The sequence below is a fragment of the Nicotiana tabacum genome, chromosome 13, assembly GCF_000715075.1.
Source record: "Nicotiana tabacum cultivar K326 chromosome 13, ASM71507v2, whole genome shotgun sequence".
Classification (NCBI taxonomy): domain Eukaryota; kingdom Viridiplantae; phylum Streptophyta; class Magnoliopsida; order Solanales; family Solanaceae; genus Nicotiana; species Nicotiana tabacum.
Genome location: NC_134092.1, coordinates 129,047,303 through 129,062,503, shown reverse-complemented (window position 1 = coordinate 129,062,503; position 15,201 = coordinate 129,047,303). Strand labels below are relative to the sequence as shown.

Genomic DNA, 15,201 nt, shown 5'->3' with positions numbered 1-15,201 from the left:
TAGAAGTAGGCCAAAGAAGAGGTGGGGAGATGTGATTAGGCAAGACATGGCGCAACTTCAGCTGACTGAGGACATGACCCTTGATAGAATGGTATGGAGGTCGAGGATTAGGATAGTAGAGTAGGTAGTCTAGAGTGTTTATAGCAGTAGTATTCGCACGCAGTTTCGCTTTCTGTTGGTAGTATGTTTTTATGACTAACCGTTGTTTTCTTTCATTGTTGATCACCTTACTATCTTGTTATTTTTATTCTGCTTTTATATGGCTTTTTGGTACTATCCCTTTGTGTCTATATTTTATTAATGTGGTGCTTATGCTTTCCTGAGTCGAGGGTCTATTGGAAACAACCTCTCTATCCTCACAAGGTAGGGGTAAGGTTTGCGTACACACTATCCTCCCCAGACCCCACAGTGTGGGATAATAATGAGTATATTATTGTTGTTGTTGTTGTTATTTTTAAAAAGGGCAAAAAAATAAATGCAAAGTTGTATACAATGCTAACTTACTAAAAATATGTAATAATTTAGTAAAACACACTATAATTATGTAGTAAATTAGCAAAACTCACTACAACTATGCAGTAGATTAGCAAAATTCATATATATAGATCTACAAAAAATGTGATTTGTGACGGTTATTTTTGAGTGTAACCGCGGTTTAAAACCGCCAAAATACTCAATTACGACAACTTAAGAAATCGCCATAATTCCGTCCGCCACAAGTATATTACAGCGGTTCCCAAAAATCCGCCATTATAGAATATCAAAATTGTCGTAATATGCAATGGTGTGCCTTTTTTGTTGTTAACAGTAACCGCCGCAACTGACACAAGATTGCTCAACACAACTCTTTTTATTATTGCGGTTACAACCGCATTGCTCAACTAAATGCATTTTTTATTATTCTACTAGTGTACTTACTCGCGCTTTGTGCGATCATAAAAAAATTAAAATAAATTTAAACATATAATCTTTGTAAAAGATAATCAAACTCTATAATAATCAATTAAGTTTGCTATTACATAAAAATTACATTTATTTATCCCTTGATATAACCTGATCAATAATCAAATAAGCAGCTTAAAAGTGAAAAACACTATTTAAATCATGGTCCTCATAGAGCTCATGCAACAAATTCCAAAGAGATATTCTTGTGACTACAATTTAAAATTAGAATCCACACTTCATCCCTTGTACTCAAAGGACAAAACTGATAGTAAATGCAACATGAAATATTTGCCAAAAAAAAAAAAAAACACATTACAGTGAAAGAAAGAAATGACGAAAAAGAAAATATGAAACAGTCTCTAGCATCAAATGTCTCTTTCCATAATGTTTATTCCACCACCAACTTCCCATAATGTGATAGTAATACCAATTCTATAAAACTATCATATACAATATAATAACTTGCTCTAAGGTCCTTTGAATATGTCACTACGTTCTTCTTCTAAAAGAATTTGCCAAAGAATATATGGATGAATTATAAGATCGGATGAAGTAACTTCATAGAACTTAGAGTTCTTGTAGAAGCCAAGATCACTCTAGCAAGTTTCATCCACAACTTGATCAAGATTCCTATTTTCATAACCTAAAAGCAGAAAAATAGGGACACTACTGAAAAATTAGTCTACGGTAACGCATGGAAAACCGTTCCAATAGGTAGATAAACCGTTGCTATAGAGATATTGCAAAGATTTACAGACCGTTACATCCGCCCGCGTGCCAATAGAGCTATAGGAACGGTTCTTGCAACGGTTTTCAATAGTTTTCCCTTTCTCTGTTGGAACGATTATTCTTTCAAATTAGAACGGTTTAAAACCGTTACTATATTGTGTAAGCAACGGTTCATAACCGTTACCATATTATCTAATACAACACTTATGTAAGCTATTGTTACGGTTATGTAAGGATATAACAACGGTTTCTTTAAGCTATTGTAACAGTTTTATTTGTATTGTTACGGTTTATAATAAACTACAACAATGAAGAAAAAGCTATCGCATCGGTTTTAACTACCTATTGGAACGGCTTATAGGACATTTTGTAACGGTTTATAGGACCTATTGCAACAGTTTACATAGGCTATTGCAACAGTTCATTTAAAAGAAATATAGCCCCTGTTGTAAATAAATTTTTATATATATAATAACACTAAAATTTAAAAAATCACAAAATGAAACTATTAATAATAACAAGCTCATAATATCCATAAAGCAAATGTTCTACCCGAAGTGCACAAGTCTAATACATTTCAAGATAGTAAGTTTCAAAATTTAATAACAAAAGATTCCTAGAACATTCATCTATAGAAAATCAAAGTTCATCTAAAGTAAGGTCTAGATCATCGCTGCCTTCATCTTCCATTTCTTGATCTACTCCACCTACAAAAGAGAGATAACTCATTACCCTTCAAGTGAATCCGGTCTAAGAATGCTCATAACACCAAAAGATATTGAATGCCTGGACTAAATATATGGAACAAAAAAGAAAAAGAAAAGATTGGACATACAAGATGCTAGTCATGAGCCTAGGAACATGCTGCAGCACTGTAAATGAACTAGTTTTTAAGCAAGGGCAAGGGAAAAACTTCCAAATAAACACTGGTTGCAGTCTCAGGACGAACATTTTTGCACAAGTTCACCCCGCTAGGTAAAGGCAAAAAATCAAACCACTAGAAGAATTTTAAAAAGTGAGAGAGAAATACAAAACTGTGGACATGGTCCACTTGATTCCCTACACGATGACCAGGGGCGGTGGGCTAAAAGAGGCCAAATCTTTTGGACCAATTCTGGTGCCAATAGGTATTGAGATAGAAAAATAAAACCCATATAACTACAGCATGAAGGATGGACTAGACATGATTTTGATGATAAGAAATTTGAACTGACAATCACTACTAAGAAAACAAGAAGCATAAGAAACATTTATGAATAACAAGTTAAACCCACTACTATATCCACTACATAGCAACAGGTTGACCATTAAGGGACGAGTAGCTTACAACAAGATACATCCAAATAGTTTCTCTTCTTTAGTTTCATTTATCATTGAGAACTTTTTCCTAACTTGAATCCTAGCAAAAAATTGATTGATAGTGTGCCTCTGGTATAACCATGGTACCTTTATAGGTCTATTAGGTATGAAAATCCATCACTGACATGACAACTAACTAGCAGAGAAGCATATTAAAACAATGACAACGAAACACAAAAACTAAGGTTGACAATATACACAAGAGCACAAAATCAGATGTACTGATATGAGGAAGACAACATGCAATACATAAATAAACTATGCCAAATTGTAACGACCCGGTCGTTCGTTTTGAGAGTTATAGCTCCGTTTCCCCCATCTATCCTTATTTATGTATTGTTCAGCTATGTTGAGTTGTATCAGGTTAGTTGGTTCGGGTCCAAAAGGAACTCGGAGTGAAATAAGACACTTAGTCTCATAATTGAGAAATTTAAGTTAGAAAAATGGATCGGATATGGATCTATGTGTAAATGACCTCGAAATTTAATTTTGATGATTCCAATAGCTCCGTATGATATCTTAAGACTTGTTGGTATATTTGGTTAAGGTCCCGAGGGACTCGGGATGATTTCAAATGGTTAATGAGAAGTTTGGAAGTTGGAAATTTCATAAGATTAAAGTTTCAAGTGAGTTCGCATAAGACCTAAATTCCATTGAGTATAACTCTCATTATACGAAGTGTTGTATGGTTTATTACCTATCAAATGAAAGATCTTTGAGTTTAGTAAAGTTGCATACTTTGTTGAAACCGTTGATACTTATATGATTTAGAAAGAATTTCTGTAAATTTGGCTGAATGCCATGTTTGGGCCTTGCGCCAATGCTGTTTGGACCCTTAGGGGCTGTTTTGTATCATCCTCTCACTGTTTTCGATTGAAAATCTATACTCAGTCATGGTTATACTTGTTTAATGCATAACTCAGTCTTATGACTCTATTTTGATGCATATAAATATTTTGGGCCGAATGCCCTGTTTTACTGAAATGCCCGAGTGGCTTGAGATATTTATGACTGAGTGAGGCCGAGGGCCTGATTTGTGAGGATGAGTGTAGATCGAGGCTGCCCGCCTGCAGCATACTTGTGACTGAGTGAGGCCGAGGGCCTGATTTGTGAGGATGAGTGTGGATCGGGGCTGCCCGCCTACAATATACTTGTGACTGAGTGAGGCCGAGGGCCTGATTTGTGAGGATGAGTGTGGATCAGGGCTGCCCGCCTACAACATACTTTATTATTATCGCACGTGAGTTGTCCGTGCAGATTATAGTGTTTGGGATGAAGGATCCCCTCCGGAGTCTGTACACACCCCCAGTGAGCGCAGGTACCTACTGAGTGCGAGTGCCGAATGCTGAGTGATTGTGAGGTATGCCCGAGTGGCAAGAGTGATTGTGAGGTATGCCCGAGTGGCAAGAGTGACTATGAGGTTTGCCCGAGGGGCTGTTTATGATTTCATCATTTTTACTCACATTTGCATTGAGCCTTTGTTTGAAAAACTGTTGAAAAAATGTCTTTAAAATGATTTTTACTGGTACTAGGTTTAAACGAGATGTTTGATTCAAATCCTGATTTTTAAGAGCATGTGGTATTTTGCTGAGATTTCCTGATATGAACGTTACATGCTTTATTGCTCGTCACTACTGCTCAGTCTTTATTTATTGTTGTTACTTACTGAGTTGGCGTACTCACGTTACTCCCTGCACCTTGTGTGCAGATTCAGGTGTAGCTGGACACAGTAGCTGTTATTGAGTGTTCTGGTTACAGGTTTTCTTGGAGATAGTAAGGAAGCTGTTTGGCGATCGTAGCCCCTGCTCTTCTCCCTCTTATCTTCCTCTAGTTGTATTTAGCTATTTTCTAGGCTAAGTTAGCCTTGATATTGTTAGACAGATTATAGTAGATGCTCATGACTAGTGACACCCCGATGTCGGGCTTTTCTTTTCCGCACTTCTATTTTTCTTTGATTTGAACTCTTTAAATGGAGATTTTTACCTTGAAATTATCTTTGAAATGAATATATCGGTTTGTTTTGGAAATGAGTCGGCTTGCCTAGTTCCACGATAGGCGCCATCACGACAGGGTTAGTTTTGGGTCGTGACAGATTGGTATTAGAGCCTAGGTTACATAGGTCTCACGAGTCATGAGCGGGTTTAGTAGAGTCTTGCGGATCAGTACGGAGACGTCTGTACTTATCTTCGAGAGGCTACAGAACCTTTAGGAAACTTCACATTCTTGTATTCTATCGTGCGAAAATGATTCAGCTTGAGACATAACTCTTTGAATTCCTTCCACGCATCTCGTATGCGACCATGAGCGCTCGGTATCAGTTGTGCAACGCCGGCTTGTGATTCTATGAACGAGGTTCGAGGTGTGTATTATATGTTTTGGTGATGGGCTAGTCTGGAGGACTTGAGGCCAGGTTTAAACCGTAGTTTTGGCTCGGTAGCTTCAGTTGTAACCTGTATATTTGGACTCATATGTCCGGTAATGCCTTTACAAGTGTAATTCGTGGCTCAATGAGCGGTGGAATGGCTTTGTGTTGAGTGTGATGTAACTGCGGGATATGTTAAGACGATTTGAATGTGACGAGAAGTATTTCCTTGAAATGTAAAGGAAGGCCATTGGGTGCTTGAATTTTCATTTTGATGCAACGTACCGTCTCGAGTGTGAATGTTTTGAAGGGTCTTTCATGTTGTTAAATTTTGGGGCAAATTAAATTCTCATGTATGTCAATGAGTTTGAACTCAAGAAGAGTAAATGGTTGTGTAGTAATGGTGGTTGCGAATGGGTATTTTGATGTTGATGGCTCGGGAAAGATAATCTTTGAAGAGACTTAGAGTCGGTAACATTTTATTGGTTTAGGTGCGAAAGAGATACATTTCGATTTGATGCAGCGGTTGGGTAGAAAAGTATGAGGGAAGACATGACGGGAAGTGTTTCGCGGTGGTTGAAGCACTAGCAGGTCAAGTAGGAGAAGTAGAGGTTGAGATGTTTCTTAAAGGAGATGATTTAATCGAAGTAAGAGTGGCAGATTAGCATATGAATTCACTAGTAGGGTAGTCGTGTGCCTTGAGAAAGTGTAGAATATTTTGGAATCGTGTTAGTATGTGAATCGGCCTATAAACTCTATTTGGAGTGATGGTTAGTGTACAAAGGAAAAATTTAATATGGCAGAAAGGAGTGTGTTTGAAATGAATAGAGGTGTGGAGATCTGATTATCGTGTCAGGTGCAATATGACTTAAGTTCGGAAGGTATTGTTGACGTATAGTTGATGTCAATAGGGAAAGTGCAGACTTATACAAATGGTGGGCGAGCATGAACTCAGGAGAATTTATGGATTTAGTGGTCGTTGCACTCAGTGTAGTGTCATTGAAAAATGTCGGTAAGGAATTCTACATGTGGGTTATCTCCTGTGTGCAGCTAGCGGTGGCGTGATGTTGATGAAGCTTTGTGAGGAATATTACTTGCTACCCGGTAGGAGGTCGTGTGTGTGATTTTGGCTGGAGATTCAGAATGTTCATGAAAGGCTTAATAAAAGACTTCGAGAAGTCTGGCAGGTTAACGGTGCGAGACCTTGGTAATTGAGAAGGAGAAATCCTTACAGATTCTAATTTTATATAATTGCAGCTTAAGGCTAAGTGGGGGAGTCTGCTATCGACGAGTTGATTGCACGGTTATGGGTCGTATTAGTTTCGGTTCGGGGTATACCGGTGAATCAGTTATGACTTGCAGAGGTCGAGGTCGAGGATGACTCGGGCAAAGGAATTTCTGGACACAAGTTGTATTACACTCTATGGTTATAGGAGGACCATAAAATAATTGAGCGGTTATTCACAAAGAATATAGTGTACATGGAGTAGAAATTTGCTCGGTTGTGTAGGAGTGCGGGTTACTCTTTATTCCCTTAGGTGTTGGTGTGCTAATGGGGCACAAGTCGTTTCGGTCCGTTTGGTCGGTTAATTCGAGAATTGAGTAGAGTGGATGACTCTCGAGAATGGTTCCAATGGATTCAAGATTTATAAATATGGCTAGAAAACTGGAGTTGCATTGAACGGTGTTGAGACTCGTGGCATCTTATATCATTGTGAATTATGCATTTCAGTATCAAGAAGGCGAAGGAAACAGTTTTAGGTTCACATAAAGTCTCTACAGAGTAAGCATTTTTGGTTGTGGAACCTTTGGGATACAAAAAAAAAAAAAAAAAAAGAAATTCGGCGGCTTATAAGCCTTAGGACGGCCTGATTCTATGCTAGAGTTCGTGGGGTAAGTTTTAGTTAAGGATAGTAGTGTTCTAACAAGGAAAAAGTAGCAATTTGAAGGCAATTTAGAAAGGACTTGGAGAAATAGGACAACTTGGTAGTATGTTGGGTTAGCACAATAATGGGTATGATCGGCTCTTTGGATACTTATGATGTGGCTAGTATCTACAGGTATTTCGTGGCAATACTCTCGAATTTGGAAACCTATGTGGCTTGGTGGAGTTAGAGGAATTCAGTTCAGATAGCTTGGTTATGTGCAAATGGATTTCAAAGTGTTCATGATGGGTTCTACCATGGTTTGAACCAGATATTTTCTACCGATGTACGGAACGTGTTGTGTGTTATAGTTTCATCCTAGAAAGAAGCAAGAAAGAGGTTTCTGACTAATAATGTATGTAATTTGCTAGTGACTCAGAGTTGATAATGGAATTCTTATACTTTTCATATGATGGCATAACAGATGTGGTGTGTTGTGCGGGAATAGGATTTACATGTACCAGGTCACAGTTCAGTTTTGAAGGGAAGGACATAAATTCTTAGGCAGCATGAATGGTTTTCGATGACTAGGTGGCACGGAAGAAGTTTCAAAGTATTTCTCGTGGGAGGATTGTGTATGAGAGAGGTGTTAGGCATTCGGGCGATGGAGGTGGAATCAAATAGGGTGATTCATGTATTCTATGGAATTGAAGATTGGGAGTTCTCATGAGTAGATTGTTTCATGGTGGTGGACTGTGAAGTTATGGCCGGAGCTAGCCAGATGATAGAAGGTGTTATGATTCCGTCATTGTGGACGTTCGGAGGTTGTTTATCTATTGGTGGCTGACCATAGTTGATTCAGGGCCCATTGGTAGGCCCAATTAGGATGTGTATTCTACACCGAGCCGGATTGATCGGCTCCATACTGCTATTGTTGAAGGATGTGCCATTCGGTTGATGTGAAACTTATTCGTGTTCTAGAATGATATGTGAGTTACTATTCTATGCTACGAGGAGTTGTGATTCGTTGGTTATATGCACATATGGTGCGGTTCTATTATGGCCTTATAGCGGAATTTGAGTGAGAATAGTATTGGATATTGCTTGGTTGATGACGTATTGGTCACGTTCTTTCAGATTTTATATGGCATGGTGTCGTTTGCTTCTCTGTGGTTATAGTAATATACTTTGGGTACTTGATGTCGAATTGTGCATGGTTATTGATTTTAGCAGGGTGGCTTGAGGTGTTTCATATGGACCAGTATTTGGATAGGGTCGCGTATTGCAGCAGGGTTATGTGGAAATATGATCCCTTGTGTAAGATTCATATATTATGGTTCTGCGGTGTGTAATGGGTTATTAGCATAGCGTCGGGGTGGTACTCGTCGAGCTTGCGGAACGGTTCTCCTGTTTGGGTCATTATTACGATTGGGTACATTTGGAATGTTGTTATCTGGTGCACGAATTGCACGGGTTGTGGCTTTAAATTGTATTGATGTGTCATGTCACTAGAGTGGTCGTGCTGGAGGAGACGAGGTCATTGGGCCTAGAATGGATGCTATCAGATTGATTGTGGTATAATTAGGAGGATAATATCGGAAGTCGGCTTTGAAATTTGCTATAGTTCTTGTAGAAGGAACGGGAGCTCCATGACCTGTTGGTCTAATGAATGGTTATGAATTCGGTATGTTTCTTTTATCATCGGTAGTGTACGAAGGTTTTAGAACGAGGTTTTGTCTGATATGAGGTTTATTACCAGCATTTGTTGATTTGAGTCGATACTCTGATTTGAAATCATTGCTTAGAGCATTCGAGCTATGCGGTATTTGAATTTGAGTATGTGAGTTATGGTTACGGCTTTTGGTACAGCTTGTTCAGACTTATACGGTATGTAGATGCGAACTTCTAATCTTATAAGAAATTTCGGATGTCGGAAATTTGATTCGAAGGCTTGTGGGCTAGGTTGAATTGAGGAATTTCAGTTATGCTGTGCTATCGGACCTGTATGGGTTAGAGTGATGTGGGATCAGCCCCGGGTATGTGCATGGGAAAGTTATACAGTGATTTGATGGCTTTTGGAACAACTCTGGGCACGTTCGAGGACGAACGTATGTTTAAGTGGGGGAGGATGTAACGACCCGGTCATTCGTTCTGAGAGTTATAGCCCCGTTTCCCCCATATATCCTTATTTATGTGTTGTTCAGCTGTGTTGAGTTGTATCGGGTTAGTTGGTTCGGGTCGGAAAGGAACTCGGAGTGAAATAAGATACTTAGTCTCATAATTGAGAAATTTAAGTTAGAAAAGTGGACCGGATATGGATCTATGTGTAAACGACCTCAGAATTTAATTTTGATGATTCCAATAGCTCCGTATGATATCTTAAGACTTGTTGGTATATTTGGTTAAGGTCCCGAGGGGCTCGGGATGATTTCGGATGGTTAATGAGAAGTTTGGAAGTTGGAAATTTCATAAGATTAAAGTTTCAAGTGAGTTCGCATAAGACCTAAATTCCATTGAGCATAACTCTCATTATACGAAGTGTTATATGGTTTATTACCTATCAAATGAAATATATTTGAGTCTAGTTTCTAATGCTTTAAACCATTCATCATTTGGACACTCCTACAAGAAGTTATGACTAAATTACCAAAGGCTGGCGGAGGAGCCTGTGGATGCGAAGCATCCGAGGTCGCGTCCGAAAGAGAGGCTGGCAGTGAAGTGCTGCCATAACGTCCAGGTCCGCATCCAACCTTCAAAGAGGAGTGAAGTGGGGATGCGAAGCATCCAGGGCCACATCCGAAACCCAGAAATCTGGGCCTATTAATACAAGGTCGGGGAAGGGGGATATTTTGAGTATTTGGGGGTTAGGGTTCTTGAGGTGAAGGGACTATTTTGAGCTCAAATCAAGTCCAATCAACCAAGGTAAGCTGTTAATGATGTTTTGGGTTGATTATTACTCAATATACATGATTTATAACATCATTCTTACATCCAAATATAAGATTTCATCATCAAATCCTCAAGAACACAAAAATCACCAAAGTTGTGATTTTTCAAGATTGATCTACTAGAGGTAATTCCAATGCTTTAAACTTATTTATTATGAGTAGTTAAAAGTATTTGAAGCATTTGTTACAAGTTTTAATGGTTGAAAGATTGGATTATAAAACTCTAGTTCATGGCATGAATAGTACTTTTGAGAAAATAAGAGAGAAGGTGAATGGTAATCTTGGCGATGAAATTTATGAATACAATGAAACTATGGAATAGGTTACTAATGTTGGTCCCAATGGATTTTGATATTGTAGATTGAAGTTGCTGAGTATAGTAGATCGTTGTATTATCATTAAGGGGTGAATTTCAGTTTTGAATCGTTGGCATTGAATTGAGGAGACAAGAAGGCATTCGGGGGTGGATATGCACGGAGTGGAAATTTTCTGAGTATTGATTAGCTTGCTCGATGTTGGGTTCATCTTGTTGAGGTAAGTAACGATTGTAAATCTAGTCCTGAGGGTATGAAACCCCAAATTTTGTATCATTCTATTATTTTGAAGTGACGCACATGCTAGGTGACGGGCGTGTGGGTGTGCACTATTGGGGATTTGTAACTTGGTCCGCCCCGTAGCAACTGTAAAGTTGCATACTTTGTTGAAACCGTTGATACTTATATGATTTAGAAAGAATTTCTGTAAATTGGGCTGAATGCCATGTTTGGGCCTTGCGCCAATGCTGTTTGGACCCTTAGGGGCTGTTTTGTATCATCCTCTCACTGTTTTCGATTGAAAATCTATACTCAGTCATGGTTATACTTGTTTAATGCATAACTCAGTCTTATGACTCTATTTTGATGCATATAAATGTTTTGGGCCGAATGCCCTGTTTTACTGAAATGCCCTAGTGGCCTGAGATATTTATGACTGAGTGAGGCCGAGGGCCTGATTTGTGAGGATGAGTGTAGATCGGGGCTGCCCGCCTGCAGCATACTTGTGACTGAGTGAGGCCGAGAGCCTGATTTGTGAGGATGAGTGTGGATCGGGGCTGCCCGCCTGCAGCATACTTTATTATTATTGCACGTGAGTTGTCCGTGCAGATTATAGCTCTTGGGATGAAGGATCCCCTCCGGAGTCTGTACACACCCCCAGTGAGCGCAGGTACCTACTGAGTACGAGTGCCAAGTGCTGAGTGATTGTGAGGTATGCCCGAGTAGCAAGAGTGATTGTGAGGTATGCCCGAGTGGCAAGAGTGACTATGAGGTTTGCCTGAGGGGCTGTTTATGATTTCATCATTTTTACTCACATTTGCATTAAGCCTTTGTTTGAAAAACTGTTGGAAAAATGTCTTTAAAATGATTTTTACTGGTACTAGGTTTAAACGAGATGTTTGATTCAAATCCTGATTTTTAAGAGCATGTGGTATTTTGCTGAGATTTCCTGATATGAACGTTACATGCTTTATTGCTCGTCACTACTGCTCAGTCTTTATTTATTGTTGTTACTTACTGAGTTGGCGTACTCACGTTACTCCCTGCACCTTGTGTGCAGATTCAGGTGTAGCTGGACACAGTAGCTGTTATTGAGTGTTCTGGTTACAGGTTTTCTTGGAGATAGTAAGGAAGCTGTTTGGCGATCGCAGCCCCTGCTCTTCTCCCTCTTATCTTCCTCTAGTTGTATTTAGCTATTTTTCAGGCTAAGTTAGCCTTGATATTGTTAGACAGATTATAGTAGATGCTCATGACTAGTGACACCCCGATGTCGGGCTTTTCTTTTCCGCACTTCTGTTTTTCTTTGATTTGAACTCTTTAAATGGAGGTTTTTACCTTGAAATTATCTTTGAAATGAATATATCGGTTTGTTTTGGAAATGAGTCGGCTTGCCTAGTTCCACGATAGGCACCATCACGACAGGGTTAGTTTTGGGTCGTGACACAAATCTAAGTGAATTGGGACAGCTACAAAGTCTGAAATAATAGCCAATTACCTATTCCAACTTCGAGCGTTAGATGTGAGCAACAAATGAATGACATGGACTTAATTGCACATAGCACAATTCAACTATATCCTAAACGTAAACAAATAGAAGTCCAAGCCAAGCCAATTGCAGTATTTTGGGATATAATGAGAGTACAACCGTAAGAAAATATTGTGATCCATCTAAGAATTAGTGTAACTAATCTAAATATCAAGTCAAATGACTCAAGTGCTCTCAATGATCCTTAGGCAAAGCTCATGCTATAGACACAAACAAAGAAAGTAGTGATATAAGCCGAAGAAGCAGCACAAGGAAGGAGGAGAAGAAAAAGAAATAGAACTATAGAAGAAGAGGTATAACATTTGGTACGTACTGACCTTGATTGTTACTAGTCGATTGATTAGATGAATAGCAGCTTCTTGTACAGAAGAAGCTTCCCTTTTTCCCTTTTGAAACTTTACTGTTTCCCTTTTACAACCAATCCTTCACATAAAGTAAAACAAGAAACAAGTAGATAATAGGTCACAGAAAGAATGGATATAATTACCTTGTGGTGATTCAAAAGCCCATGGTTTCGCCTCGTCAGGAATATCATACTTTTCCTACAAATTTAGTGCAATTAGGTTAGTGTGAAAAATAAGAAATATCATCCAACTTAGCAAATTCATCCAACTTTTATCTCCATTTTCCATAGATATCCTATATGACTTAGGCAAATCACTAAAATTAAGATTCTTTAAAAGCAAATAAATAAATAAAAAAGATCCTTGAGAGTGTTTTAATTCAAGCAGCTTCTCATCTTATGTAACTTTGTCCCACTCACATCTTTTTCTACAAACAAACTGAAATAGAGAATATTAAAAGCATACCAGATCAAGATAAGAATGCAAAAGGTTAGCAACAAAAAGATGATTTGATAGGAACCTATGGGATCAAGAATAGCAATAAAGTTTATTCTCTATCTTAGGATGTTTAGGGAACGATTATATGAATATAGTCTTATATGTTTTTATAATCTTTCCCTAATTATCCTAGGACAGAGAATAAACCTCATTGACATCTGTGATGAAGCACACTTATTCAGATTATTCCAGTTAAAAATAAGATGAAGCACACTAATATGTGAAAACGCTAATGTTATTATCCTCCAATGATGACCTTCCACAGCAGTTTCATAACTCATACCAACAGGTGAATAACCAACATTTGATTTATGAATGCTTACAAGGACGCACAACCTTGTCCTATTTTGGTTTTACTTCAAATGGTAATAACATAATGACAATTCAGCAAAGTTCTCTCATTTTTCTGTAATTTTGATGGTGTGAAATTTTCAGTTCTTTCGCTATTAGTTATGCTCATGTTCTTCTAATACAGCAAGTCCACAGTCAGCAGTCCACACGAGAAGAGGATTGCAAAGCAGAAATATTTGAAGAATGACACAGCGAACCTCCTTAAAAATAGATTGGATGACAGCATCTACAATAGAGTAATTTTTTTTTCTTTGTCAAGATTAATTAATATAAAGAAATTGTATAGTATGAAATATGAGCAGAGTTAATTTGATCATAAGGACATTGGCCCAAACCTTGGTCTAGTACAACAAATAAATCGACCCAAATTTATGCTTACTGCCTTGTATTTTTCTAACCCTCCTCTGCAGCTAACTTTCTCGTTGTCCCTTTAATAGTGAACTTCTTATTCTTCTCATTTTATTGCTAAAATGCTTACAAGGACACACAACTTTGCCCTATTTATTTCTCTTTTTTCTTCTTCCGGGGATACGTAATTAATCAAATTCAATACAGAATAAAATTGAATCTTGAAGCAAAATAGAATAACCCCAAATCAGAAGATACAGACTTTTTTAGATAATAAATGGCATTTTTTAGCATCAGCAACAAAAGAAATTAAGATATAATCAGTAGCCACACCCTTTCTGAAAATCCGACATCAATTTCTATCACTTTCCAAAAATTAATTATTTCAGAGAAAATCATTGCACCATACCTACCAAAAAGTAAGATATTTAATACACTAGCCACACCCTAAATATTAGAGAAAAAAGAATGATTAAAGAAGAAAAATATCCAAATTGAAAAGAGAAAAACTTACAGCTAAAGTCAATTTCTCAGAGACTGCCTTTTGCGTTGAAGATTTTCGCTATTGAAGTCACAAGCCACCGATATTGGTTGAATAAGACGATGTTGAGCAGATAGACTGAAGGTTTGCAAAACGGATACAGATCTTTTCGAATTTGGGGATAAATCTAATTGTTTTAACTGGGTCTGTTTGGATTTGAAAGATTTCTCTGATTGAAAAGGGAAAAATGGTCGGATCTAAAAGATTAGAGTGAATGGGTTAGTGAAAGGGAATAGAAAGAGAGGAGTCTATGGGATTAGAAAGAGAGGGGTATGAGGTATTTAGAAAGAGAGGGGTCTTAAGCGAAACGGTCTTCTAATTTTAGTTTTTAAGAATAGAAATAAAAGTTGTGGGTTTGAGTAATTTTATAAGTATTAAATATTAAAATTATAAAATAAAAGTAAAAAAAGTTATTAAAGAAAGAGGATTTTGGCGGGTTTAGCGAAAAAATTTTGGGGAACATAAACTGTTCCAATAACATTTAACTGTTGCCACAGATAAATAAAATATAACGGTTAAGTAAACCGTGGCTATAGAAAATATTACGGCAACATTATTGTACAATGGCAACAGTTTGGTTGCTAAAGTGAACTAATAACATCCAAAACCTTCGGTAACGATTAAAATCGTTGCAATATGTCGTCTACAGCAAAAAATCCGTTGCCATAGGCTCATTTTCCGTAGTGGGAAATCATGCCAAATGTTGATATTAAAAGTAGAGTCGGGGAGATCATCAAGAGTTGATTCAGAAAAAGATGTACCACATTATCAAATACAATGTACATTATATATCCAATATTAGAGTAGTAAAAGAGACTTTATTACAAAGGTA

At 37.8% G+C, this 15,201-nt stretch overlaps 1 long non-coding RNA gene across 1 annotated transcript; it reads right to left on the bottom strand.

Annotated features, from left to right (window-relative positions):
• Positions 1-2,202: 2,202 nt before the first annotated feature.
• Positions 2,203-14,702, bottom strand: LOC142167939 (uncharacterized). The gene is made up of 3 exons (XR_012698186.1): positions 14,343-14,702; positions 12,605-12,829; positions 2,203-2,381 (listed from the first exon to the last, which is right to left on the bottom strand). It is a non-coding gene; the product is annotated as an uncharacterized LOC142167939 (long non-coding RNA).
• Between the last annotated feature and the right edge of the window lie 499 nt (positions 14,703-15,201).